Source organism: Phalangium opilio, unplaced genomic scaffold, assembly GCF_054372755.1.
Source record: "Phalangium opilio isolate 3A_F unplaced genomic scaffold, DU_Popi_V2 ptg000009l_1, whole genome shotgun sequence".
Taxonomy (NCBI): domain Eukaryota; kingdom Metazoa; phylum Arthropoda; class Arachnida; order Opiliones; family Phalangiidae; genus Phalangium; species Phalangium opilio.
Genome location: NW_028324146.1, coordinates 12,771,763 through 12,793,191, shown reverse-complemented (window position 1 = coordinate 12,793,191; position 21,429 = coordinate 12,771,763). Strand labels below are relative to the sequence as shown.

The following is a 21,429-nucleotide window of genomic DNA, read 5'->3' as shown; positions in this document are numbered from 1 at the left end:
TAATAATTCGAATTTAAATTAAGTGAGACAAATTAACCATCATCTTTTTAAAACAATAACAAAAAGAAAATATGTTTGCTTTTTTCATATCTATTGGAATTTAAAAGAGGAAAAAAAAGTGAAAAAGCCAACGGCACGCAGTGTTCCTAAGTGGTCTCCCTCCCAAGTACTGACTGCGCACGACGCTGCTTAACTTCGGTGATCGGACGAGAACCGGTGTTTTCAGCGTGATATGGCCGTTGCCAAGAGTCCTAGATAATAATTCGAATTTAAATTAAGTGAGACAAATTGACCTTCATCTTTTTAAAACAATAACAAAAAGAAAATATGTTTGCTTTTTTCATATCTATAGGAATTTAAAAGAGGAAAAAAAAGTGAAAAAGCCAACGGCACGCAGTGTTCCTAAGTGGTCTCCCTCCCAAGTACTGACTGCGCTCGACGCTGCTTAACTTCGGTGATCGGACGAGAACCGGTGTTTTCAGCGTGATATGGCCGTTGCCGAGAGTGTTATTTAATAATTTGAATTTAATTACCCTTCATCTTTATAAATCAATAAGAAAAAGAAGATATGTTTGCTTTTTTCATATCTCATGGAATTTAAAAGGGGAAATAAAAGTGAAAAGCCAACGGCACGCAGAGTTTCCAAGTACTGACTGCGCTCGACGCTGCTTATCTTCGGTGATCCGACGAGAACCGGTGTTTTCAGCGTGATATGGCCGTTGCCGAGAGTGCTAGATAATAATTCGAACTTAAATTAAGTGAGACAAATTGACCTTCATCTTTTTAAACCAATAACAAAAAGAAAATATGTTTGCTTTTTTCATATCTATAGGAATTTAAAAGAGGAAAAAAAGTGAAAAAGCCAACGGCACGCAGTGTTCCTAAGTGGTCTCCCTCCCAAGTACTGACTGCGCTCGACGCTGCTTAACTTCGGTTATCGGACTAGAACCGGTGTTTTCAGCGTGATATGGCCGTTGCCGAGAGTGCTATTTAATAATTCGAATTTAATTAACCTTCATCTTTATAAATCAATAAGAAAAAGAAGATATGTTTGCTTTTTTCATATCTCATGGAATTTAAAAGAGGAAATAAAAGTGAAAAAGCCAACGGCACGCAAAGTTTCCAAGTACTGACTGCGCTCGACGCTGCTTAACTTCGGTGATCGGACGAGAACCGGTGTTTTCAGCGTGATATGGCCGTTGCCGAGAGTGCTAGATAATAATTCGAATTTAAATTAAGTGAGACAAATTAACCATCATCTTTTTAAAACAATAACAAAAAGAAAATATGTTTGCTTTTTTCATATCTATTGGAATTTAAAAGAGGAAAAAAAAGTGAAAAAGCCAACGGCACGCAGTGTTCCTAAGTGGTCTCCCTCCCAAGTACTGACTGCGCTCGACGCTGCTTAACTTCGGTGATCGGACGAGAACCGGTGTTTTCAGCGTGATATGGCCGTTGCCAAGAGTGCTAGATAATAATTCGAATTTAAATTAAGTGAGACAAATTGACCTTCATCTTTTTAAAACAATAACAAAAAGAAAATATGTTTGCTTTTTTCATATCTATAGGAATTTAAAAGAGGAAAAAAAAGTGAAAAAGCCAACGGCACGCAGTGTTCCTAAGTGGTCTCCCTCCCAAGTACTGACTGCGCTCGACGCTGCTTAACTTCGGTGATCGGACGAGAACCGGTGTTTTCAGCGTGATATGGCCGTTGCCGAGAGTGTTATTTAATAATTTGAATTTAATTACCCTTCATCTTTATAAATCAATAAGAAAAAGAAGATATGTTTGCTTTTTTCATATCTCATGGAATTTAAAAGGGGAAATAAAAGTGAAAAGCCAACGGCACGCAGAGTTTCCAAGTACTGACTGCGCTCGACGCTGCTTATCTTCGGTGATCCGACGAGAACCGGTGTTTTCAGCGTGATATGGCCGTTGCCGAAAGTGCTAGATAATAATTCGAACTTAAATTAAGTGAGACAAATTGACCTTCATCTTTTTAAACCAATAACAAAAAGAAAATATGTTTGCTTTTTTCATATCTATAGGAATTTAAATGAGGAAAAAAAGTGAAAAAGCCAACGGCACGCAGTGTTCCTAAGTGGTCTCCCTCCCAAGTACTGACTGCGCTCGACGCTGCTTAACTTCGGTTATCGGACTAGAACCGGTGTTTTCAGCGTGATATGGCCGTTGCCGAGAGTGCTATTTAATAATTCGAATTTAATTAACCTTCATCTTTATAAATCAATAAGAAAAAGAAGATATGTTTGCTTTTTTCATATCTCATGGAATTTAAAAGAGGAAACAAAAGTGAAAAAGCCAACGGCACGCAAAGTTTCCAAGTACTGACTGCGCTCGACGCTGCTTAACTTCGGTGATCGGACGAGAACCGGTGTTTTCAGCGTGATATGGCCGTTGCCGAGAGTGCTAGATAATAATTCGAATTTAAATTAAGTGAGACAAATTAACCATCATCTTTTTAAAACAATAACAAAAAGAAAATATGTTTGCTTTTTTCATATCTATTGGAATTTAAAAGAGGAAAAAAAAGTGAAAAAGCCAACGGCACGCAGTGTTCCTAAGTGGTCTCCCTCCCAAGTACTGACTGCGCTCGACGCTGCTTAACTTCGGTGATCGGACGAGAACCGGTGTTTTCAGCGTGATATGGCCGTTGCCGAGAGTGCTATTTAATAATTCGAATTTAAATTAAGTGAGACAAATTAACCTTCATCTTTTTAAAACAATAACAAAAAGAAAATATGTTTGCTTTTTTCATATCTATTGGAATTTAAAAGAGGAAAAAAAGAGAAAAAGCCAACGGCACGCAGTGTTCCTAAGTGGTCTCCCTCCCAAGTTCTGACTGCGCTCGACGCTGCTTAACTTCGGTGATCGGACGAGAACCGGTGTTTTCAGCGTGATATGGCCGTTGCCGAGAGTGCTATTTAATAATTCGAATTTAATTGACATTCATCTTTATAAATCAATAAGAAAAAGAAGATATGTTTGCTTTTTCATATCTCATGGAATTTAAAAGAGGAAATAAAAGTGAAAAAGCCAACGGCACGCAAAGTTTCCAAGTACTGACTGCGCTCGACGCTGCTTAACTTCGGTGATCGGACGAGAGCCGGTGTTTTCAGCGTGATATGGCCGTTGCCGAGAGTGCTAGATAATAATTCGAATTTAAATTAAGTGAGACAAATTAACCATCATATTTTTAAAACAATAACAAAAAGAAAATATGTTTGCTTTTTTCATATCTATTGGAATTTAAAAGAGGAAAAAAAAGTGAAAAAGCCAACGGCACGCAGTGTTCCTAAGTGGTCTCCCTCCCAAGTACTGACTGCGCTCGACGCTGCTTAACTTCGGTGATCGGACGAGAACCGGTGTTTTCAGCGTGATATGGCCGTTGCCAAGAGTGCTAGATAATAATTCGAATTTAAATTAAGTGAGACAAATTGACCTTCATCTTTTTAAAACAATAACAAAAAGAAAATATGTTTGCTTTTTTCATATCTATAGGAATTTAAAAGAGGAAAAAAAAGTGAAAAACCCAACGGCACGCAGTGTTCCTAAGTGGTCTCCCTCCCAAGTACTGACTGCGCTCGACGCTGCTTAACTTCGGTGATCGGACGAGAACCGATGTTTTCAGCGTGATATGGCCGTTGCCGAGAGTGTTATTTAATAATTTGAATTTAATTACCCTTCATCTTTATAAATCAATAAGAAAAAGAAGATATGTTTGCTTTTTTCATATCTCATGGAATTTAAAAGGGGAAATAAAAGTGAAAAGCCAACGGCACGCAGAGTTTCCAAGTACTGACTGCGCTCGACGCTGCTTATCTTCGGTGATCCGACGAGAACCGGTGTTTTCAGCGTGATATGGCCGTTGCCGAGAGTGCTAGATAATAATTCGAACTTAAATTAAGTGAGACAAATTGACCTTCATCTTTTTAAAACAATAACAAAAAGAAAATATGTTTGCTTTTTTCATATCTATAGGAATTTAAAAGAGGAAAAAAAGTGAAAAAGCCAACGGCACGCAGTGTTCCTAAGTGGTCTCCCTCCCAAGTACTGACTGCGCTCGACGCTGCTTAACTTCGGTTATCGGACTAGAACCGGTGTTTTCAGCGTGATATGGCCGTTGCCGAGAGTGCTATTTAATAATTCGAATTTAATTAACCTTCATCTTTATAAATCAATAAGAAAAAGAAGATATGTTTGCTTTTTTCATATCTCATGGAATTTAAAAGAGGAAATAAAAGTGAAAAAGCCAACGGCACGCAAAGTTTCCAAGTACTGACTGCGCTCGACGCTGCTTAACTTCGGTGATCGGACGAGAACCGGTGTTTTCAGCGTGATATGGCCGTTGCCGAGAGTGCTAGATAATAATTCGAATTTAAATTAAGTGAGACAAATTAACCATCATCTTTTTAAAACAATAACAAAAAGAAAATATGTTTGCTTTTTTCATATCTATTGGAATTTAAAAGAGGAAAAAAAAGTGAAAAAGCCAACGGCACGCAGTGTTCCTAAGTGGTCTCCCTCCCAAGTACTGACTGCGCTCGACGCTGCTTAACTTCGGTGATCGGACGAGAACCGGTGTTTTCAGCGTGATATGGCCGTTGCCGAGAGTGCTATTTAATAATTCGAATCTAAATTAAGTGAGACAAATTAACCTTCATCTTTTTAAAACAATAACAGAAAGAAAATATGTTTGCTTTTTTCATATCTATTGGAATTTAAAAGAGGAAAAAAAGAGAAAAAGCCAACGGCACGCAGTGTTCCTAAGTGGTCTCCCTCCCAAGTACTGACTGCGCTCGACGCTGCTTAACTTCGGTGATCGGACGAGAACCGGTGTTTTCAGCGTGATATGGCCGTTGCCGAGAGTGCTATTTAATAATTCGAATTTAATTGACATTCATCTTTATAAATCAATAAGAAAAAGAAGATATGTTTGCTTTTTTCATATCTCATGGAATTTAAAAGAGGAAATAAAAGTGAAAAAGCCAACGGCACGCAAAGTTTCCAAGTACTGACTGCGCTCGACGCTGCTTAACTTCGGTGATCGGACGAGAGCCGGTGTTTTCAGCGTGATATGGCCGTTGCCGAGAGTGCTAGATAATAATTCGAATTTAAATTAAGTGAGACAAATTAACCATCATATTTTTAAAACAATAACAAAAAGAAAATATGTTTGCTTTTTTCATATCTATTGGAATTTAAAAGAGGAAAAAAAAGTGAAAAAGCCAACGGCACGCAGTGTTCCTAAGTGGTCTCCCTCCCAAGTACTGACTGCGCTCGACGCTGCTTAACTTCGGTGATCCGACGAGAACCGGTGTTTTCAGCGTGATATGGCCGTTGCCGAGAGTGCTATTTAATAATTCGAATTTAAATTAAGTGAGACAAATTAACCTTCATCTTTTTAAAACAATAACAAAAAGAAAATATGTTTGCTTTTTTCATATCTATTGGAATTTAAAAGAGGAAAAAAAAGAGAAAAAGCCAACGGCACGCAGTGTTCCTAAGTGGTCTCCCTCCCAAGTACTGACTGCGCTCGACGCTGCTTAACTTCGGTGATCGGACGAGAACCGGTGTTTTCAGCGTGATATGGCCGTTGCCGAGAGGGCTATTTAATAATTCGAATTTAATTGACATTCATCTTTATAAATCAATAAGAAAAAGAAGATATGTTTGCTTTTTTCATATCTCATGGAATTTAAAAGAGGAAATAAAAGTGAAAAAGCCAACGGCACGCAAAGTTTCCAAGTACTGACTGCGCTCGACGCTGCTTAACTTCGGTGATCGGACGAGAGCCGGTGTTTTCAGCGTGATATGGCCGTTGCCGAGAGTGCTAGATAATAATTCGAATTTAAATTAAGTGAGACAAATTAACCATCATATTTTTAAAACAATAACAAAAAGAAAATATGTTTGCTTTTTTCATATCTATTGGAATTTAAAAGAGGAAAAAAAAGTGAAAAAGCCAACGGCACGCAGTGTTCCTAAGTGGTCTCCCTCCCAAGTACTGACTGCGCTCGACGCTGCTTAACTTCGGTGATCCGACGAGAACCGGTGTTTTCAGCGTGATATGGCCGTTGCCAAGAGTGCTAGATAATAATTCGAATTTAAATTAAGTGAGACAAATTGACCATCTTTTTAAAACAATAACAAAAAGAAAATATGTTTGCTTTTTTCATATCTATAGGAATTTGAAAGAGGAAAAAAAAGTGAAAAAGCCAACGGCACGCAGTGTTCCTAAGTGGTCTCCCTCCCAAGTACTGACTGCGCTCGACGCTGCTTAACTTCGGTGATCGGACGAGAACCGGTGTTTTCAGCGTGATATGGCCGTTGCCGAGAGTGCTATTTAATAATTAGAATTTAATTAACCTTCATCTTTATAAATCAATAAGAAAAAGAAGATATGTTTGCTTTTTTCATATCTCATGGAATTTAAAAGGGGAAATAAAAGTGAAAAAGCCAACGGCACGCAGAGTTTCCAAGTACTGACTGCGCTCGACGCTGCTTAACTTCGGTGATCGGACGAGAACCGGTGTTTTCAGCGTGATATGGCCGTTGCCGAGAGTGCTATTTAATAATTCGAATCTAAATTAAGTGAGACAAATTAACCTTCATCTTTTTAAAACAATAACAAAAAGAAAATATGTTTGCTTTTTTCATATCTATTGGAATTTAAAAGAGGAAAAAAAGAGAAAAAGCCAACGGCACGCAGTGTTCCTAAGTGGTCTCCCTCCCAAGTACTGACTGCGCTCGACGCTGCTTAACTTCGGTGATCGGACGAGAACCGGTGTTTTCAGCGTGATATGGCCGTTGCCGAGAGTGCTATTTAATAATTCGAATTTAATTGACATTCATCTTTATAAATCAATAAGAAAAAGAAGATATGTTTGCTTTTTTCATATCTCATGGAATTTAAAAGAGGAAATAAAAGTGAAAAAGCCAACGGCACGCAAAGTTTCCAAGTACTGACTGCGCTCGACGCTGCTTAACTTCGGTGATCGGACGAGAGCCGGTGTTTTCAGCGTGATATGGCCGTTGCCGAGAGTGCTAGATAATAATTCGAATTTAAATTAAGTGAGACAAATTAACCATCATATTTTTAAAACAATAACAAAAAGAAAATATGTTTGCTTTTTTCATATCTATTGGAATTTAAAAGAGGAAAAAAAAGTGAAAAAGCCAACGGCACGCAGTGTTCCTAAGTGGTCTCCCTCCCAAGTACTGACTGCGCTCGACGCTGCTTAACTTCGGTGATCCGACGAGAACCGGTGTTTTCAGCGTGATATGGCCGTTGCCGAGAGTGCTATTTAATAATTCGAATTTAAATTAAGTGAGACAAATTAACCTTCATCTTTTTAAAACAATAACAAAAAGAAAATATGTTTGCTTTTTTCATATCTATTGGAATTTAAAAGAGGAAAAAAAAGAGAAAAAGCCAACGGCACGCAGTGTTCCTAAGTGGTCTCCCTCCCAAGTACTGACTGCGCTCGACGCTGCTTAACTTCGGTGATCGGACGAGAACCGGTGTTTTCAGCGTGATATGGCCGTTGCCGAGAGGGCTATTTAATAATTCGAATTTAATTGACATTCATCTTTATAAATCAATAAGAAAAAGAAGATATGTTTGCTTTTTTCATATCTCATGGAATTTAAAAGAGGAAATAAAAGTGAAAAAGCCAACGGCACGCAAAGTTTCCAAGTACTGACTGCGCTCGACGCTGCTTAACTTCGGTGATCGGACGAGAGCCGGTGTTTTCAGCGTGATATGGCCGTTGCCGAGAGTGCTAGATAATAATTCGAATTTAAATTAAGTGAGACAAATTAACCTTCATCTTTTTAAAACAACAACAAAAAGAAAATATGTTTGCTTTTTTCATATTTATTGGAATTTAAAAGAGGAAAAAAAAGTGAAAAAGCTAACGGCACGCAGTGTTCCTAAGTGGTCGCCCTCCCAAATACTGACTGCGCTCGACGCTGCTTAACTTCGGTTATCGTACGAGAACCTGTGTATTCAGCGTGTTTTGGCCGTTGCCGACAGTGCTAGTTAATAATTTGAATTAAATTAACTTTCATCTTTATAAAACAATAACAAAAAGAAGATATGTGAGCTTTTTTTCAAATCGGGTGGAATTTAAAAGAGGAAACAAAAGTGAAAAACCAACGACACGCAGTTATCCCAAGTACTGACTGCGCTCGACGCTGCTAACGTCGGCGATCGGACGAGAACCGGTGTTCTCAGCGTGATTTGGCCGTTGCCGAGAGTGCTAGTTAATAATTCGAATTTAAATTAAGTGAGACAAATTAACCTTCATCATTTTAAAACAATAACAAAATGAAAACATGTTTGCTTTTTTCATATCTATAGGAATTTAAAAGAGGAAAAAAAGTGAAAAAGCCAACGGCACGCAGTGTTCCTAAGTTGTCTCCCTCCCTAGTACTGACTGCGCTCGACGCTGCTTAACTTCGGTGATCGGACGAGAACCGCTGTATTCAGCGTGATATGGTCGTTGCCGAGAGTGCTAGTTAATAATTCGAATTTAAATTAAGTGAGACAAATTAACCTTCATCATTTTAAAACAATAACAAAATGAAAACATGTTTGCTTTTTTCATATCTATTAAAATTTAAAAGAGGGAAAAAAAGTGAAAAAGCCAACGGCACGCAGTGTTCCTAAGTGGTCTCCCTCCCAAGCAGTGACTGTGCTCGACGCTGCTTAACTTCGGTTATCGGACGAGAACCGGTGTATTCAGCGTGATATAGCCGTTGCCGAGAGTGCTAGTTAATAATTCGAATTTAAATTAAGTGAGACAAATTAACCTTCATCATTTTAAAACAATAACAAAATGAAAACATGTTTGCTTTTTTCATATCTATTAAAATTTAAAAGAGGGAAAAAAAGTGAAAAAGCCAACGGCACGCAGTGTTCCTAAGTGGTCTCCCTCCCAAGTAGTGACTGTGCTCGACGCTGCTTAACTTCGGTTATCGGACGAGAACCGGTGTATTCAGCGTGATATGGCCGTTGCCGAGAGTGCTAGTTAATAATTTTAATTTAATTAATTTTCATCTTTATAAAACAATAACAAAAGGAAGATATGTTTGCTTTTTTCATATTTGGTGGAATTTGAAAGAGGAAACAAAAGTGAAAAAGCCAACGGCACGCAGTGTTCCTAAGTTGTCTCCCTCCCTAGTACTGACTGCGCTCGACGCTGCTTAACTTCGGTTTGCGGACGAGAACCGGTTTATTCAGCGTGATATGGCCGTTGCCGAGAGTGCTAGGTAATAATTCGAATTTAAATTAAGTGAGACAAATTAACCATCATCTTTTTAAAACAATAACAAAAAGAAAATAAGTTTGCTTTTTTCAAATCTATTGGAATTTAAAAGAGGAAAAAAAAGTGAAAAAGCCAACGGCACGCAGTGTACCTAAGTGGTTTCCCTCCCAAGTAGTGACTGCGCTCGATGCTGCTTAACTTCGGTTATCGGACGAGTACCGGTGTATTCAGCGTGATATGGCCGTTGCCGAGAGTGCTAGTTAATAATTTGAATTTAATTAACTTTCATCTTTATAAAACAATAAGAAAAAGAACATATGTTTGCTTTTTTTATATCTGATGGAATTTTAAAGAGGGAAATGCTTTTTTCATATCTATTAAAATTTAAAAGACGAAAAAAAAATTGACACTGGTTCTCGTCCGATCGCCGAAGTTAAGCACCGTCGAGCGCAGTCAGTACTTGGGAGGGAGTACACTTAGGAACACTGCGTGCCGTTGGCTTTTTCACTTTTTTTCCTCTTTTAAATTCCAATAGATATGAAAAAAGCAAACATATTTTCTTTTTGTTATTGTTTTAAAAAGATGGTTAATTTGTCTCACTTAATTTAAATTCGAATTATTATCTAGCACCCTCGGCAACGGCCATATCACGCTGAAAACACCGGTTCTCGTCCGATCACCGCAGTTAAGCAGCGTCGAGCGCAGTCAGTACTTGGGAGGGAGACCACTTAGGAACACTGCGTGCCGTTGTCTTTTTCACTTTTTTTTCCTCATTTAAATTCCAATAGATATGAAAAAAGCAAACATATTTTCTTTTTGTTATTGTTTTAAAAAGATGAAGGATAATTTGTCTCACTTAATTTAAATTCGAACTATTATCTAGCACTCTCGGCAACGGCCATATCACGCTGAAAACACCGGTTCTCGTCCGATCACCGCAGTTAAGCAGCGTCGAGCGCAGTCAGTCCTTGGAAACTCTGCGTGCCGTTGGCTTTTTCACTTTTGTTTCCTCTTTTAAATTCCATCAGATATGAAAAAAGCAAACATATCTTCTTTTTGTTATTGTTTTCTAAAAATGAAGGTTAATTAAATTCAAATTATTAAATAGGTCTCTCGGCAACGGCCATATCAAGCTGAAAACACCGGTTCTCGTCCGATCACCGAAAATAAGCACCGTCGAGCGCAGTCAGTACTTGGAAACTCTGCGTGGCGTTGGCTTTTTCACTTATGTTTCCTCTTTTAAATTCCATCAGATATGAAAAAAGCAAACATATCTTCTTTTTGTTATTGTTTTATAAAGATGAAGGTTAATTAAATTCAAATTATTAATTAGCACTCTCGGCAAAGGCCATATCACGCTGAAAACACCGGTTCTCGTCCGATCACCGAAGTTAAGAAGCGTCGAGCGCAGTCAGTACTCGGGAGGGAGACAACTTAGGAACACTGCGTGCCGTTGGCTTTTTCACTTTTTTTTCCTCTTTTAAATTCCAATAGATATGAAAAAAGCAAACATATTTTCTTTTTGTTACTGTTTTAAAAAGATGAAGGATAATTTGTCTCACTTAATTTAAATTCGAATTATTATCTAGCACTCTCGGCAACGACCATATCACGCTGAAAACACCGGTTCTCGTCCGATCACCGCAGTTAAGCAGCGTCGAGCGCAGTCAGTACTTGGAAACTCTGCGTGCCGTTGGCTTTTTCACTTTTGTTTCCTCTTTTAAATTCCATCAGATATGAAAAAAGCAAACATATCTTCTATTTGTTATTTTTTATAAAGATGAAGGTTAATTAAATTCAAATTATTAAATAGCACTCTCGGCAACGGCCATATCAAGCTGAAAACACCGGTTATCGTCCGATCACCGAAAATAAGCAGCGTCGAGCGCAGTCAGTACTTGGAAACTCTGCGTGCCGTTGGCTTTTTCACTTATGTTTCCTCTTTTAAATTCCATCAGATATGAAAAAAGCAAACATATCTTCTTTTTGTTATTGTTTTATAAAGATGAAGGTTAATTAAATTCAAATTATTAATTAGCACTCTCGGCAACGGCCATATCGCGCTGAAAACACCGGTTCTCGTCCGATCACCGAAGTTAAGAAGCGTCGAGCGCAGTCAGTACTTGGGAGGGAGACCACTTAGGAACACTGCGTGCCGTTGGCTTTTTCACTTTTTTTCCTCTTTTAAATTCCAATAGATATGAAAAAAGCAAACATATTTTCTTTTTGTTATTGTTTTAAAAAGATGATGGTTAATTTGTCTCACTTAATTTAAATTCGAATTATTATCTAGCACTCTCGGCAACGGCCATATCACGCTGAAAACACCGGTTCTCGGCCGATCACCGAAGTTAAGAAGCGTCGAGCGCAGTCAGTACTTGGGAGGGAGACCACTTAGGAACACTGCGTGCCGTTGGCTTTTTCACTTTTTTTTCCTCTTTTAAATTGCAATAGATATGAAAAAAGCAAACATATTTTCTTTTTGTTATTGTTTTAAAAAGATGAAGGTTAATTTGTCTCACTTAATTTAAATTCGAATTATTATCTAGCATTCTCGGCAACGGCCATATCACGCTGAAAACACCGGTTCTCGTCGGATCACCGAAGTTAAGCAGCGTCGAGCGCAGTCAGTACTTGGGAGGGAGACCACTTAGGAACACTGCGTGCCGTTGGCTTTTTCACTTTTTTTTCCTCTTTTAAATTCCAATAGATATGAAAAAAGCAAACATATTTTCTTTTTGTTATTGTTTTAAAAAGATGGTCAATTTGTCTCACTTAATTTAAATTCGAATTATTATCTAGCACTCTCGGCAACGGCCATATCACGCTGAAAACACCGGTTCTCGTCCGATCACCGAAGTTAAGCAGCGTCGAGCGCAGTCAGTACTTGGGAGGGAGACCACTTAGGAACACTGCGTGCCGTTGGCTTTTTCACTTTTCTTTCCTCTTTTAAATTCCTATAGATATGAAAAAAGCAAACAAATTTTCTTTTTGTTATTGTTTTAAAAAGATGAAGGTCAATTTGTCTCACTTAATTTAAATTCGAATTATTATCTAGCACCCTCGGCAACGGCTATATCAAGCTGAAAACACCGGTTACCGTCCGATCACCGAAGTTAAGCAGCGTCGAGCGCAGTCAGTACTTAGAAACTCTGCGTGCCGTTGGCTTTTTCACTTTTGTTTCCTCTTTTAAATTCCATCAGATATGAAAAAAGCAAACTTATCTTCTTTTTGTTATTGTTTTATAAAGATGAAGGTTAATTAAATTCGAATTATTAAATAGCACTCTCGGCAACGGCCATATCACGCTGAAAACACCGGTTCTCGTCCGATAACCGAAGTTAAGCAGCGTCGAGCGCAGTCAGTACTTGGGAGGGAGACCACTTAGGAACACTGCGTGCCGTTGGCTTTTTCACTTTTTTTTCCTCTTTTAAATTCCTATAGATATGAAAAAAGCAAACATATTTTCTTTTCGTTATTGTTTTAAAAAGATGAAGGTCAATTTGTCTCACTTAATTTAAATTCGAATTATTATCTAACACTCTCGGCAACGGCCATATCACGCTGAAAACACCGGTTCTCGTCGGATCACCGAAGTTAAGCAGCGTCGAGCGCAGTCAGTACTTGGGAGGGAGACCACTTAGGAACACTGCGTGCCGTTGGCTTTTTCACTTTTTTTTTCCTCTTTTAAATTCCAATAGATATGAAAAAAGCCAACATGTTTTCTTTTTGTTATTGTTTTAAAATGATGAAGGTTAATTTGTCTCACTTAATTTAAATTCGAATTATTAAATAAAACTCTCGGCAACGGCCATATCACGCTGAAAACACCGGTTCTCGTCCGATTACCGAAGTTAAGCAGCGTCGAGCGCATACAGTACTTGGGAATACTGCGTGCCGTTTGCTTTTTAACTTTTGTTTCCTCTTTCAAATTCCACCAGATATGAAAAAAGCAAACATATCTTCATTATGATATTGTTTTATAAAGATGAAAGCTAATTAAATTCAAATTATTAACTAGCACTCTCGGCAACGGCCATATCACGCTGAATACACCGGCTCTCGTCCGATAACCAAAGTTAAGCAGCGTCGAGCGCAGTCACTACTTGGGAGGGAGAACACTTAGGAACACTGCGTTCCGTTGGCTTTTTCACTTTTTTTTCCTCTTTTAAATTTTAATAGATATGAAAAAAGCAAACATGTTTTCTTTTTGTTATTGTTTTAAAATGATGAAGGTTAATTTGTCTCACTTAATTTAAATTCGAATTATTAACTAGCACCCTCGGCAACGGCCACATCACGCTGAAAACACCGGTTCACGTCCGATCACCGAAGTTAAGCAGCGTCGAGCGCATACAGTACTTGGGAGGGAGACCACTTAGGAACACTGCGTGCCGTTGGCTTTTTCACTTTTTTTCCTCTTTTAAATTCCAATAGATATGCAAAAAGCAAACATAACTTCTTTATGTTATTGTTTTATAAAGATGAAAGTAAATTAAATTCAAATTATTAACTAGCACTCTCGGCAACGGCCATATCACGCTGAATACACCGGTTCTCGTCCGATAACCGAAGTTAAGCAGCGTCGAGCGCAGTCACTACTTGGGAGGGAGACCACTTAGGAACACTGCGTTCCGTTGGCTTTTTCACTTTTTTTTCCTCTTTTAAATTTTAATAGATATGAAAAAAGCAAACATGTTTTCTTTTTGTTATTGTTTTCAAATGATGAAGGTTAATTTGTCTCACTTAATTTAAATTCGAATTATTAACTAGCACTCTCGGCAACGGCCATATCACGCTGAATACACCGGTTCTCGTCCGTTCACCGAAGTTAAGCAGCGTCGAGCGCATACAGTACTTTAGAGGGAGACCACTTAGGAACACTGCGTGCCGTTTGCTTTTTCACTTTTTTTTCCTCTTTTAAATTTTAATAGATAAGAAAAAAGCAAACATGTTTTCTTTTTGTTATTGTTTTAAAATGATGAAGGTTAATTTGTCTCACTTAATTTAAATTCGAATTATTAACTAGCACTCTCGGCAACGGCCATATCACGCTGAAAACACCGGTTCTCGTCCGATCACCGAAGTTAAGCAGCGTCGAGCGCATACAGTACTTGGGAATACTGCGTGCCGTTTGCTTTTTCACTTTTGTTTCCTCTTTCAAATTCCACCAGATATGAAAAAAGCAAACATATCTTCTTTTTGATATTGTTTTATAAAGATGAAAGTTAATTAAATTCAAATTATTAACTAGCACTCTCGGCAACGGCCATATCACGCTGAATACACCGGTTCTCGTCCGATCACCGAAGTTAAGCAGCGTCAAGCGCAGTCAGTACTTGGGAGGGAGACTACTTAGGAACACTGCATGCCGTTGGCTTTTTCACTTTTTTTCCTCTTTTAAATTTTAATAGATATGAAAAAAGCAAACATGTTTTCTTTTTGTTATTGTTTTAAAATGATGAAGGTTAATTTGTCTCACTTAATTTAAATTCGAATTATTAACTAGCACTCTCGGCAACGGCCATATCACGCTGAAAACACCGGTTCTCGTCCGATTACCGAAGTTAAGCAGCGTCGAGCGCATACAGTACTTGGGAATACTGCGTGCCGTTTGCTTTTTAACTTTTGTTACCTCTTTCAAATTCCACTAGATATGAAAAAAGCAAACATATCTTCATTATGATATTGTTTTATAAAGATGAAAGTTAATTAAAATCAAATTATTAACTAGCACTCTCGGCAACGGCCATATCACGCTGAATACACCGGTTCTCGTCCGATAACCGAAGTTAAGCAGCGTCGAGCGCAGTCACTACTTGGAAGGGAGACCACTTAGGAACACTGCGTTCCGTTGGCTTTTTCACTTTTTTTTCCTCTTTTAAATTTTAATAGATATGAAAAAAAGCAAACATGTTTTCTTTTTGTTATTGTTTTAAAATGATGAAGGTTAATTTGTCTCACTTAATTTAAATTCGAATTATTAACTAGCACCCTCGGCAACGGCCACATCACGCTGAAAACACCGGTTCACGTCCGATCACCGAAGTTAAGCAGCGTCGAGCGCATACAGTACTTGGGAGGGAGACCACTTAGGAACACTGCGTGCCGTTGGCTTTTTCACTTTTTTTTCCTCTTTTAAATTCCAATAGATATGCAAAAAGCAAACATAACTTCTTTTTGTTATTGTTTTATAAAGATGAAAGTAAATTAAATTCAAATTATTAACTAGCACTCTCGGCAACGGCCATATCACGCTGAATACACCGGTTCTCGTCCGATAACCGAAGTTAAGCAGCTTCGAGCGCAGTCACTACTTGGGAGGGAGACCACTTAGGAACACTGCGTTCCGTTGGCTTTTTCACTTTTTTTCCTCTTTTAAATTTTAATAGATATGAAAAAAGCAAACATGTTTTCTTTTTGTTATTGTTTTAAAATGATGAAGGTTAATTTGTCTCACTTAATTTAAATTCGAATTATTAACTAGCACTCTCGGCAACGGCCATATCACGCTGAAAACACCGGTTCTCGTCCGATTACCGAAGTTAAGCAGCGTCGAGCGCATACAGTACTTGGGAATACTGCGTGCCGTTTGCTTTTTAACTTTTGTTACCTCTTTCAAATTCCACTAGATATGAAAAAAGCAAACATATCTTCATTATGATATTGTTTTATAAAGATGAAAGTTAATTAAAATCAAATTATTAACTAGCACTCTCGGCAACGGCCATATCACGCTGAATACACCGGTTCTCGTCCGATAACCGAAGTTAAGCAGCGTCGAGCGCAGTCACTACTTGGAAGGGAGACCACTTAGGAACACTGCGTTCCGTTGGCTTTTTTACTTTTTTTTCCTCTTTTAAATTTTAATAGATATGAAAAAAAGCAAACATGTTTTCTTTTTGTTATTGTTTTAAAATGATGAAGGTTAATTTGTCTCACTTAATTTAAATTCGAATTATTAACTAGCACCCTCGGCAACGGCCACATCACGCTGAAAACACCGGTTCACGTCCGATCACCGAAGTTAAGCAGCGTCGAGCGCATACAGTACTTGGGAGGGAGACCACTTAGGAACACTGCGTGCCGTTGGCTTTTTCACTTTTTTTTCCTCTTTTAAATTCCAATAGATATGCAAAAAGCAAACATAACTTCTTTTTGTTATTGTTTTATAAAGATGAAAGTAAATTAAATTCAAATTATTAACAAGCACTCTCGGCAACGGCCATATCACGCTGAATACACCGGTTCTCGTCCGATAACCGAAGTTAAGCAGCTTCGAGCGCAGTCACTACTTGGGAGGGAGACCACTTAGGAACACTGCGTTCCGTTGGCTTTTTCACTTTTTTTTCCTCTTTTAAATTTTAATAGATATGAAAAAAGCAAACATGTTTTCTTTTTGTTATTGTTTTCAAATGATGAAGGTTAATTTGTCTCACTTAATTTAAATTCGAATTATTAACTAGCACTCTCGGCAACGGCCATATCACGCTGAATACACCGGTTCTCGTCCGTTCACCGAAGTTAAGCAGCGTCGAGCGCATACAGTACTTTAGAGGGAGACCACTTAGGAACACTGCGTGCCGTTTGCTTTTTCACTTTTTTTTCCTCTTTTAAATTTTAATAGATAAGAAAAAAGCAAACATGTTTTCTTTTTGTTATTGTTTTAAAATTATGAAGGTTAATTTGTCTCACTTAATTTAAATTCGAATTATTAACTAGCACTCTCGGCAACGGCCATATCACGCTGAAACCACCGGTTCTCGTCCGATCACCGAAGTTAAGCAGCGTCGAGCGCATACAGTACTTGGGAATACTGCGTGCCGTTTGCTTTTTCACTTTTGTTTCCTCTTTCAAATTCCACCAGATATGAAAAAAGCAAACATATCTTCTTTTTGATATTGTTTTATAAAGATGAAAGTTAATTAAATTCAAATTATTAACTAGCACTCTCGGCAACGGCCATATCACGCTGAATACACCGGTTCTCGTCCGATCACCGAAGTTAAGCAGCGTCAAGCGCAGTCAGTACTTGGGAGGGAGACTACTTAGGAACACTGCATGCCGTTGGCTTTTTCACTTTTTTTCCTCTTTTAAATTTTAATAGATATGAAAAAAGCAAACATGTTTTCTTTTTGTTATTGTTTTAAAATGATGAAGGTTAATTTGTCTCACTTAATTTAAATTCGAATTATTAACTAGCACTCTCGGCAACGGCCATATCACGCTGAAAACACCGGTTCTCGTCCGATTACCGAAGTTAAGCAGCGTCGAGCGCATACAGTACTTGGGAATACTGCGTGCCGTTTGCTTTTTAACTTTTGTTACCTCTTTCAAATTCCACTAGATATGAAAAAAGCAAACATATCTTCATTATGATATTGTTTTATAAAGATGAAAGTTAATTAAAATCAAATTATTAACTAGCACTCTCGGCAACGGCCATATCACGCTGAATACACCGGTTCTCGTCCGATAACCGAAGTTAAGCAGCGTCGAGCGCAGTCACTACTTGGAAGGGAGACCACTTAGGAACACTGCGTTCCGTTGGCTTTTTCACTTTTTTTTCCTCTTTTAAATTTTAATAGATATGAAAAAAAGCAAACATGTTTTCTTTTTGTTATTGTTTTAAAATGATGAAGGTTAATTTGTCTCACTTAATTTAAATTCGAATTATTAACTAGCACCCTCGGCAACGGCCACATCACGCTGAAAACACCGGTTCACGTCCGATCACCGAAGTTAAGCAGCGTCGAGCGCATACAGTACTTGGGAGGGAGACCACTTAGGAACACTGCGTGCCGTTGGCTTTTTCACTTTTTTTTCCTCTTTTAAATTCCAATAGATATGCAAAAAGCAAACATAACTTCTTTTTGTTATTGTTTTATAAAGATGAAAGTAAATTAAATTCAAATTATTAACTAGCACTCTCGGCAACGGCCATATCACGCTGAATACACCGGTTCTCGTCCGATAACCGAAGTTAAGCAGCTTCGAGCGCAGTCACTACTTGGGAGGGAGACCACTTAGGAACACTGCGTTCCGTTGGCTTTTTCACTTTTTTTTCCTCTTTTAAATTTTAATAGATATGAAAAAAGCAAACATGTTTTCTTTTTGTTATTGTTTTCAAATGATGAAGGTTAATTTGTCTCACTTAATTTAAATTCGAATTATTAACTAGCACTCTCGGCAACGGCCATATCACGCTGAATACACCGGTTCTCGTCCGTTCACCGAAGTTAAGCAGCGTCGAGCGCATACAGTACTTTAGAGGGAGACCACTTAGGAACACTGCGTGCCGTTTGCTTTTTCACTTTTTTTTCCTCTTTTAAATTTTAATAGATAAGAAAAAAGCAAACATGTTTTCTTTTTGTTATTGTTTTAAAATTATGAAGGTTAATTTGTCTCACTTAATTTAAATTCGAATTATTAACTAGCACTCTCGGCAACGGCCATATCACGCTGAAACCACCGGTTCTCGTCCGATCACCGAAGTTAAGCAGCGTCGAGCGCATACAGTACTTGGGAATACTGCGTGCCGTTTGCTTTTTCACTTTTGTTTCCTCTTTCAAATTCCACCAGATATGAAAAAAGCAAACATATCTTCTTTTTGATATTGTTTTATAAAGATGAAAGTTAATTAAATTCAAATTATTAACTAGCACTCTCGGCAACGGCCATATCACGCTGAATACACCGGTTCTCGTCCGATCACCGAAGTTAAGCAGCGTCAAGCGCAGTCAGTACTTGGGAGGGAGACTACTTAGGAACACTGCATGCCGTTGGCTTTTTCACTTTTTTTCCTCTTTTAAATTTTAATAGATATGAAAAAAGCAAACATGTTTTCTTTTTGTTATTGTTTTAAAATGATGAAGGTTAATTTGTCTCACTTAATTTAAATTCGAATTATTAACTAGCACTCTCGGCAACGGCCATATCACGCTGAAAACACCGGTTCTCGTCCGATTACCGAAGTTAAGCAGCGTCGAGCGCATACAGTACTTGGGAATACTGCGTGCCGTTTGCTTTTTCATTTTTTTTTCCTCTTTCAAATTCCACCAGATATGAAAAAAGCAAACATATGTTCATTTTGATATTGTTTTATAAAGATGAAATTTAATTAAAATCAAATTATTAACTAGCACTCTCGGCAACGGCCATATCACGCTGAATACACCGGTTCTCGTCCGATAACCGAAGTTAAGCAGCGTCGAGCGCAGTCACTACTTGGAAGGGAGACCACTTAGGAACACTGCGTTCCGTTGGCTTTTTCACTTTTTTTTCCTCTTTTAAATTTTAATAGATATGAAAAAAGCAAACATGTTTTCTTTTTGTTATTGTTTTCAAATGATGAAGGTTAATTTGTCTCACTTAATTTAAATTCGAATTATTAACTAGCACTCTCGGCAACGGCCATATCACGCTGAATACACCAGTTCTCGTCCGTTCACCGAAGTTAATCAGCGTCGAGCGCATACAGTACTTTAGAGGGAGACCACTTAGGAACACTGCGTGCCGTTTGCTTTTTCACTTTTTTTTCCTCTTTTAAATTTTAATAGATAAGAAAAAAGCAAACATGTTTTCTTTTTGTTATTGTTTTAAAATGATGAAGGTTAATTTGTCTCACTTAATTTAAATTTGAATTATTAACTAGCACTCTCGGCAACGGCCATATCACGCTGAAAACACCGGTTCTCGTCCGATCACCGAAGTTAAGCAGCGTCGAGCGCATACAGTACTTGGGAATACTGCGTGCCGTTTCCTTTTTCACTTTTGTTTCCTCTTTCAAATTCCACCAGATATGAAAAAAGCAAACATATCTTCTTTTTGATATTGTTTTATAAAGATGAAAGTTAATTAAATTCAAATTATTAACTAGCACTCTCGGCAACGGCCATATCACGCTGAATAGACCGGTTCTCGTCCGATCACCGAAGTTAAGCAGCGTCAAGCGCAGTCAGTACTTGGGAGGGAGACTACTTAGGAACACTGCATGCCGTTGGCTTTTTCACTTTTTTTTCCTCTTTTAAATTTTAATAGATATGAAAAAAGCAAACATGTTTTCTTTTTGTTATTGTTTTAAAATGATGAAGGTTAATTTGTCTCACTTAATTTAAATTCGAATTATTAACTAGCACTCTCGGCAACGGCCATATCACGCTGAAAACACCGGTTCTCGTCCGATCACCGAAGTTAAGCAGCGTCGAGCGCATACAGTACTCGGGAATACTGCGTGCCGTTTGCTTTTTCACTTTTGTTTCCTCTTTCAAATTCCACCAGATAAGAAAAAAGCAAACATATCTTCTTTTTGATATTGTTTTATAAAGATGAAATTTAATTAAATTCAAATTATTAACTAGAACTCTCGGCAACGGCCATATCACGCTGAAAACACCGGTTCTCGCCCGATCACCGAAGTTAAGCAGCGTCGAGCGCATACAGTACTTGGGAGGGAGACCACTTAGGAACACTGCGTGCTGTTGGCTTTTTCACTTTTGTTTCGTCTTTTAAATTCCACCCGATATGAAAATTGCAAACATATCTTCTTTTTGATATTGTTTTATAAAGATGGAAGTAAATTAAATGCAAATTATTAACTAGCACTCTCGGCAACGGCCATATCACGCTGAATACACCGGTTCGAATTTAAATTAAGTGAGACAAATTAACCTTCATCATTTTAAAACAATAACAAAAAGAAAACATGTTTGCTTTTTTCATATCTATTAAAATTTAAAAGAGGAAAAAAAGTGAAAAAGCCAACGAAACGCAGTGTTCCTAAGTGGTCTCCCTCCCAAGTACTGACTGCGCTCGACGCTGCTTAACTTCGGTGATCGGACGAGAACCGGTGTTTTCAGCGTGATATGGCCGTTGCCGAGAGTGCTATTTAATAATTTGAATTTAAAAACCTTCATCTTTATAAAGCAATAACAAAAAGAAGATATGTTTGCTTTTTTCATATCTGATGGAATTTAAAAGAGGAAATAAAAGTGAAAAAGCCAACGGCACGCAAAGTTTCCAAGTACTGACTGCGTTCGACGCTGCTTAACTTCGGTGATCGGACGAGAACCGGTGTTTTCAGCGTGATATGGCAGTTGCCGAGAGTGCTAGATAATAATTCGAATTTAAACTAAGTGAG

General features: G+C 38.0%; 21 non-coding genes and 54 pseudogenes across 21 annotated transcripts; 36 read left to right on the top strand and 39 right to left on the bottom strand.

Moving 5' to 3' along the window:
- Positions 1–125: 125 nt before the first annotated feature.
- On the bottom strand, positions 126–244 carry LOC149714926 (5S ribosomal RNA). Its single transcript, XR_016373643.1, has one exon. It is a non-coding gene; the product is annotated as a 5S ribosomal RNA (ribosomal RNA).
- A 137-nt stretch (positions 245–381) lies between these two features.
- On the bottom strand, positions 382–500 carry LOC149714925 (5S ribosomal RNA). Its single transcript, XR_016374088.1, has one exon. It is a non-coding gene; the product is annotated as a 5S ribosomal RNA (ribosomal RNA).
- Positions 501–621: 121 nt separating this feature from the next.
- On the bottom strand, positions 622–724 carry LOC149714924 (5S ribosomal RNA; annotated as a pseudogene).
- Positions 725–860: 136 nt separating this feature from the next.
- Positions 861–979, bottom strand: LOC149714923 (5S ribosomal RNA; annotated as a pseudogene).
- Positions 980–1,101: 122 nt separating this feature from the next.
- LOC149714922 (5S ribosomal RNA) lies at positions 1,102–1,204 on the bottom strand (annotated as a pseudogene).
- Positions 1,205–1,341: 137 nt separating this feature from the next.
- LOC149714921 (5S ribosomal RNA) lies at positions 1,342–1,460 on the bottom strand. Its single transcript, XR_016374075.1, has one exon. It is a non-coding gene; the product is annotated as a 5S ribosomal RNA (ribosomal RNA).
- A 137-nt stretch (positions 1,461–1,597) lies between these two features.
- LOC149714920 (5S ribosomal RNA) lies at positions 1,598–1,716 on the bottom strand. The gene has a single exon (XR_016373989.1). It is a non-coding gene; the product is annotated as a 5S ribosomal RNA (ribosomal RNA).
- A 121-nt stretch (positions 1,717–1,837) lies between these two features.
- LOC149714919 (5S ribosomal RNA) lies at positions 1,838–1,940 on the bottom strand (annotated as a pseudogene).
- A 136-nt stretch (positions 1,941–2,076) lies between these two features.
- Positions 2,077–2,195, bottom strand: LOC149714918 (5S ribosomal RNA; annotated as a pseudogene).
- A 122-nt stretch (positions 2,196–2,317) lies between these two features.
- Positions 2,318–2,420, bottom strand: LOC149714917 (5S ribosomal RNA; annotated as a pseudogene).
- A 137-nt stretch (positions 2,421–2,557) lies between these two features.
- Positions 2,558–2,676, bottom strand: LOC149714916 (5S ribosomal RNA). Its single transcript, XR_016373827.1, has one exon. It is a non-coding gene; the product is annotated as a 5S ribosomal RNA (ribosomal RNA).
- A 136-nt stretch (positions 2,677–2,812) lies between these two features.
- On the bottom strand, positions 2,813–2,931 carry LOC149714915 (5S ribosomal RNA; annotated as a pseudogene).
- Positions 2,932–3,052: 121 nt separating this feature from the next.
- LOC149714914 (5S ribosomal RNA) lies at positions 3,053–3,155 on the bottom strand (annotated as a pseudogene).
- Positions 3,156–3,292: 137 nt separating this feature from the next.
- On the bottom strand, positions 3,293–3,411 carry LOC149714913 (5S ribosomal RNA). Its single transcript, XR_016373714.1, has one exon. It is a non-coding gene; the product is annotated as a 5S ribosomal RNA (ribosomal RNA).
- Positions 3,412–3,548: 137 nt separating this feature from the next.
- On the bottom strand, positions 3,549–3,667 carry LOC149714912 (5S ribosomal RNA; annotated as a pseudogene).
- A 121-nt stretch (positions 3,668–3,788) lies between these two features.
- LOC149714911 (5S ribosomal RNA) lies at positions 3,789–3,891 on the bottom strand (annotated as a pseudogene).
- A 136-nt stretch (positions 3,892–4,027) lies between these two features.
- On the bottom strand, positions 4,028–4,146 carry LOC149714910 (5S ribosomal RNA; annotated as a pseudogene).
- Positions 4,147–4,268: 122 nt separating this feature from the next.
- On the bottom strand, positions 4,269–4,371 carry LOC149714909 (5S ribosomal RNA; annotated as a pseudogene).
- Positions 4,372–4,508: 137 nt separating this feature from the next.
- Positions 4,509–4,627, bottom strand: LOC149714908 (5S ribosomal RNA). The gene has a single exon (XR_016373659.1). It is a non-coding gene; the product is annotated as a 5S ribosomal RNA (ribosomal RNA).
- Positions 4,628–4,763: 136 nt separating this feature from the next.
- On the bottom strand, positions 4,764–4,882 carry LOC149714907 (5S ribosomal RNA). Its single transcript, XR_016373648.1, has one exon. It is a non-coding gene; the product is annotated as a 5S ribosomal RNA (ribosomal RNA).
- Positions 4,883–5,004: 122 nt separating this feature from the next.
- LOC149714906 (5S ribosomal RNA) lies at positions 5,005–5,107 on the bottom strand (annotated as a pseudogene).
- A 137-nt stretch (positions 5,108–5,244) lies between these two features.
- On the bottom strand, positions 5,245–5,363 carry LOC149714905 (5S ribosomal RNA). Its single transcript, XR_016373660.1, has one exon. It is a non-coding gene; the product is annotated as a 5S ribosomal RNA (ribosomal RNA).
- Positions 5,364–5,500: 137 nt separating this feature from the next.
- Positions 5,501–5,619, bottom strand: LOC149714904 (5S ribosomal RNA). Its single transcript, XR_016373637.1, has one exon. It is a non-coding gene; the product is annotated as a 5S ribosomal RNA (ribosomal RNA).
- A 122-nt stretch (positions 5,620–5,741) lies between these two features.
- LOC149714903 (5S ribosomal RNA) lies at positions 5,742–5,844 on the bottom strand (annotated as a pseudogene).
- A 137-nt stretch (positions 5,845–5,981) lies between these two features.
- On the bottom strand, positions 5,982–6,100 carry LOC149714902 (5S ribosomal RNA). Its single transcript, XR_016373658.1, has one exon. It is a non-coding gene; the product is annotated as a 5S ribosomal RNA (ribosomal RNA).
- Positions 6,101–6,234: 134 nt separating this feature from the next.
- Positions 6,235–6,353, bottom strand: LOC149714901 (5S ribosomal RNA). The gene has a single exon (XR_016373626.1). It is a non-coding gene; the product is annotated as a 5S ribosomal RNA (ribosomal RNA).
- A 122-nt stretch (positions 6,354–6,475) lies between these two features.
- Positions 6,476–6,578, bottom strand: LOC149714900 (5S ribosomal RNA; annotated as a pseudogene).
- Positions 6,579–6,714: 136 nt separating this feature from the next.
- On the bottom strand, positions 6,715–6,833 carry LOC149714899 (5S ribosomal RNA). Its single transcript, XR_016373615.1, has one exon. It is a non-coding gene; the product is annotated as a 5S ribosomal RNA (ribosomal RNA).
- Positions 6,834–6,955: 122 nt separating this feature from the next.
- LOC149714898 (5S ribosomal RNA) lies at positions 6,956–7,058 on the bottom strand (annotated as a pseudogene).
- A 137-nt stretch (positions 7,059–7,195) lies between these two features.
- LOC149714897 (5S ribosomal RNA) lies at positions 7,196–7,314 on the bottom strand. The gene has a single exon (XR_016373657.1). It is a non-coding gene; the product is annotated as a 5S ribosomal RNA (ribosomal RNA).
- A 137-nt stretch (positions 7,315–7,451) lies between these two features.
- Positions 7,452–7,570, bottom strand: LOC149714896 (5S ribosomal RNA). Its single transcript, XR_016373194.1, has one exon. It is a non-coding gene; the product is annotated as a 5S ribosomal RNA (ribosomal RNA).
- A 122-nt stretch (positions 7,571–7,692) lies between these two features.
- Positions 7,693–7,795, bottom strand: LOC149714895 (5S ribosomal RNA; annotated as a pseudogene).
- Positions 7,796–7,932: 137 nt separating this feature from the next.
- Positions 7,933–8,051, bottom strand: LOC149714894 (5S ribosomal RNA; annotated as a pseudogene).
- A 360-nt stretch (positions 8,052–8,411) lies between these two features.
- LOC149714893 (5S ribosomal RNA) lies at positions 8,412–8,530 on the bottom strand (annotated as a pseudogene).
- Positions 8,531–8,667: 137 nt separating this feature from the next.
- On the bottom strand, positions 8,668–8,786 carry LOC149714892 (5S ribosomal RNA; annotated as a pseudogene).
- Positions 8,787–8,923: 137 nt separating this feature from the next.
- Positions 8,924–9,042, bottom strand: LOC149714891 (5S ribosomal RNA; annotated as a pseudogene).
- Positions 9,043–9,164: 122 nt separating this feature from the next.
- LOC149714890 (5S ribosomal RNA) lies at positions 9,165–9,283 on the bottom strand (annotated as a pseudogene).
- Positions 9,284–9,420: 137 nt separating this feature from the next.
- On the bottom strand, positions 9,421–9,539 carry LOC149714889 (5S ribosomal RNA; annotated as a pseudogene).
- A 385-nt stretch (positions 9,540–9,924) lies between these two features.
- Positions 9,925–10,043, top strand: LOC149714888 (5S ribosomal RNA). The gene has a single exon (XR_016374207.1). It is a non-coding gene; the product is annotated as a 5S ribosomal RNA (ribosomal RNA).
- Positions 10,044–10,180: 137 nt separating this feature from the next.
- LOC149714887 (5S ribosomal RNA) lies at positions 10,181–10,283 on the top strand (annotated as a pseudogene).
- A 347-nt stretch (positions 10,284–10,630) lies between these two features.
- Positions 10,631–10,749, top strand: LOC149714886 (5S ribosomal RNA; annotated as a pseudogene).
- Positions 10,750–10,886: 137 nt separating this feature from the next.
- On the top strand, positions 10,887–10,989 carry LOC149714885 (5S ribosomal RNA; annotated as a pseudogene).
- Positions 10,990–11,335: 346 nt separating this feature from the next.
- LOC149714884 (5S ribosomal RNA) lies at positions 11,336–11,454 on the top strand. Its single transcript, XR_016374252.1, has one exon. It is a non-coding gene; the product is annotated as a 5S ribosomal RNA (ribosomal RNA).
- Positions 11,455–11,590: 136 nt separating this feature from the next.
- On the top strand, positions 11,591–11,709 carry LOC149714883 (5S ribosomal RNA; annotated as a pseudogene).
- Positions 11,710–11,846: 137 nt separating this feature from the next.
- On the top strand, positions 11,847–11,965 carry LOC149714882 (5S ribosomal RNA). Its single transcript, XR_016373656.1, has one exon. It is a non-coding gene; the product is annotated as a 5S ribosomal RNA (ribosomal RNA).
- Positions 11,966–12,099: 134 nt separating this feature from the next.
- On the top strand, positions 12,100–12,218 carry LOC149714881 (5S ribosomal RNA). Its single transcript, XR_016372714.1, has one exon. It is a non-coding gene; the product is annotated as a 5S ribosomal RNA (ribosomal RNA).
- A 362-nt stretch (positions 12,219–12,580) lies between these two features.
- Positions 12,581–12,699, top strand: LOC149714880 (5S ribosomal RNA). Its single transcript, XR_016374219.1, has one exon. It is a non-coding gene; the product is annotated as a 5S ribosomal RNA (ribosomal RNA).
- Positions 12,700–12,836: 137 nt separating this feature from the next.
- LOC149714879 (5S ribosomal RNA) lies at positions 12,837–12,955 on the top strand. Its single transcript, XR_016373655.1, has one exon. It is a non-coding gene; the product is annotated as a 5S ribosomal RNA (ribosomal RNA).
- Positions 12,956–13,574: 619 nt separating this feature from the next.
- Positions 13,575–13,693, top strand: LOC149714878 (5S ribosomal RNA; annotated as a pseudogene).
- Positions 13,694–13,814: 121 nt separating this feature from the next.
- On the top strand, positions 13,815–13,933 carry LOC149714877 (5S ribosomal RNA; annotated as a pseudogene).
- A 137-nt stretch (positions 13,934–14,070) lies between these two features.
- On the top strand, positions 14,071–14,189 carry LOC149714876 (5S ribosomal RNA; annotated as a pseudogene).
- Positions 14,190–14,326: 137 nt separating this feature from the next.
- LOC149714875 (5S ribosomal RNA) lies at positions 14,327–14,429 on the top strand (annotated as a pseudogene).
- A 122-nt stretch (positions 14,430–14,551) lies between these two features.
- LOC149714874 (5S ribosomal RNA) lies at positions 14,552–14,670 on the top strand (annotated as a pseudogene).
- Positions 14,671–15,031: 361 nt separating this feature from the next.
- LOC149714873 (5S ribosomal RNA) lies at positions 15,032–15,150 on the top strand (annotated as a pseudogene).
- A 138-nt stretch (positions 15,151–15,288) lies between these two features.
- Positions 15,289–15,407, top strand: LOC149714872 (5S ribosomal RNA; annotated as a pseudogene).
- Positions 15,408–15,529: 122 nt separating this feature from the next.
- On the top strand, positions 15,530–15,648 carry LOC149714871 (5S ribosomal RNA; annotated as a pseudogene).
- A 361-nt stretch (positions 15,649–16,009) lies between these two features.
- On the top strand, positions 16,010–16,128 carry LOC149714870 (5S ribosomal RNA; annotated as a pseudogene).
- Positions 16,129–16,266: 138 nt separating this feature from the next.
- Positions 16,267–16,385, top strand: LOC149714869 (5S ribosomal RNA; annotated as a pseudogene).
- Positions 16,386–16,507: 122 nt separating this feature from the next.
- Positions 16,508–16,626, top strand: LOC149714868 (5S ribosomal RNA; annotated as a pseudogene).
- A 137-nt stretch (positions 16,627–16,763) lies between these two features.
- Positions 16,764–16,882, top strand: LOC149714867 (5S ribosomal RNA; annotated as a pseudogene).
- Positions 16,883–17,019: 137 nt separating this feature from the next.
- On the top strand, positions 17,020–17,122 carry LOC149714866 (5S ribosomal RNA; annotated as a pseudogene).
- Positions 17,123–17,244: 122 nt separating this feature from the next.
- On the top strand, positions 17,245–17,363 carry LOC149714865 (5S ribosomal RNA; annotated as a pseudogene).
- A 361-nt stretch (positions 17,364–17,724) lies between these two features.
- Positions 17,725–17,843, top strand: LOC149714864 (5S ribosomal RNA; annotated as a pseudogene).
- A 138-nt stretch (positions 17,844–17,981) lies between these two features.
- Positions 17,982–18,100, top strand: LOC149714863 (5S ribosomal RNA; annotated as a pseudogene).
- A 122-nt stretch (positions 18,101–18,222) lies between these two features.
- On the top strand, positions 18,223–18,341 carry LOC149714862 (5S ribosomal RNA; annotated as a pseudogene).
- Positions 18,342–18,478: 137 nt separating this feature from the next.
- LOC149714861 (5S ribosomal RNA) lies at positions 18,479–18,597 on the top strand (annotated as a pseudogene).
- Positions 18,598–18,734: 137 nt separating this feature from the next.
- LOC149714860 (5S ribosomal RNA) lies at positions 18,735–18,837 on the top strand (annotated as a pseudogene).
- A 122-nt stretch (positions 18,838–18,959) lies between these two features.
- On the top strand, positions 18,960–19,078 carry LOC149714859 (5S ribosomal RNA; annotated as a pseudogene).
- A 361-nt stretch (positions 19,079–19,439) lies between these two features.
- Positions 19,440–19,558, top strand: LOC149714858 (5S ribosomal RNA; annotated as a pseudogene).
- Positions 19,559–19,695: 137 nt separating this feature from the next.
- On the top strand, positions 19,696–19,814 carry LOC149714857 (5S ribosomal RNA; annotated as a pseudogene).
- A 137-nt stretch (positions 19,815–19,951) lies between these two features.
- LOC149714856 (5S ribosomal RNA) lies at positions 19,952–20,054 on the top strand (annotated as a pseudogene).
- Positions 20,055–20,176: 122 nt separating this feature from the next.
- On the top strand, positions 20,177–20,295 carry LOC149714855 (5S ribosomal RNA; annotated as a pseudogene).
- Positions 20,296–20,432: 137 nt separating this feature from the next.
- On the top strand, positions 20,433–20,535 carry LOC149714854 (5S ribosomal RNA; annotated as a pseudogene).
- A 122-nt stretch (positions 20,536–20,657) lies between these two features.
- LOC149714853 (5S ribosomal RNA) lies at positions 20,658–20,776 on the top strand (annotated as a pseudogene).
- A 271-nt stretch (positions 20,777–21,047) lies between these two features.
- On the bottom strand, positions 21,048–21,166 carry LOC149714852 (5S ribosomal RNA; annotated as a pseudogene).
- Between the last annotated feature and the right edge of the window lie 263 nt (positions 21,167–21,429).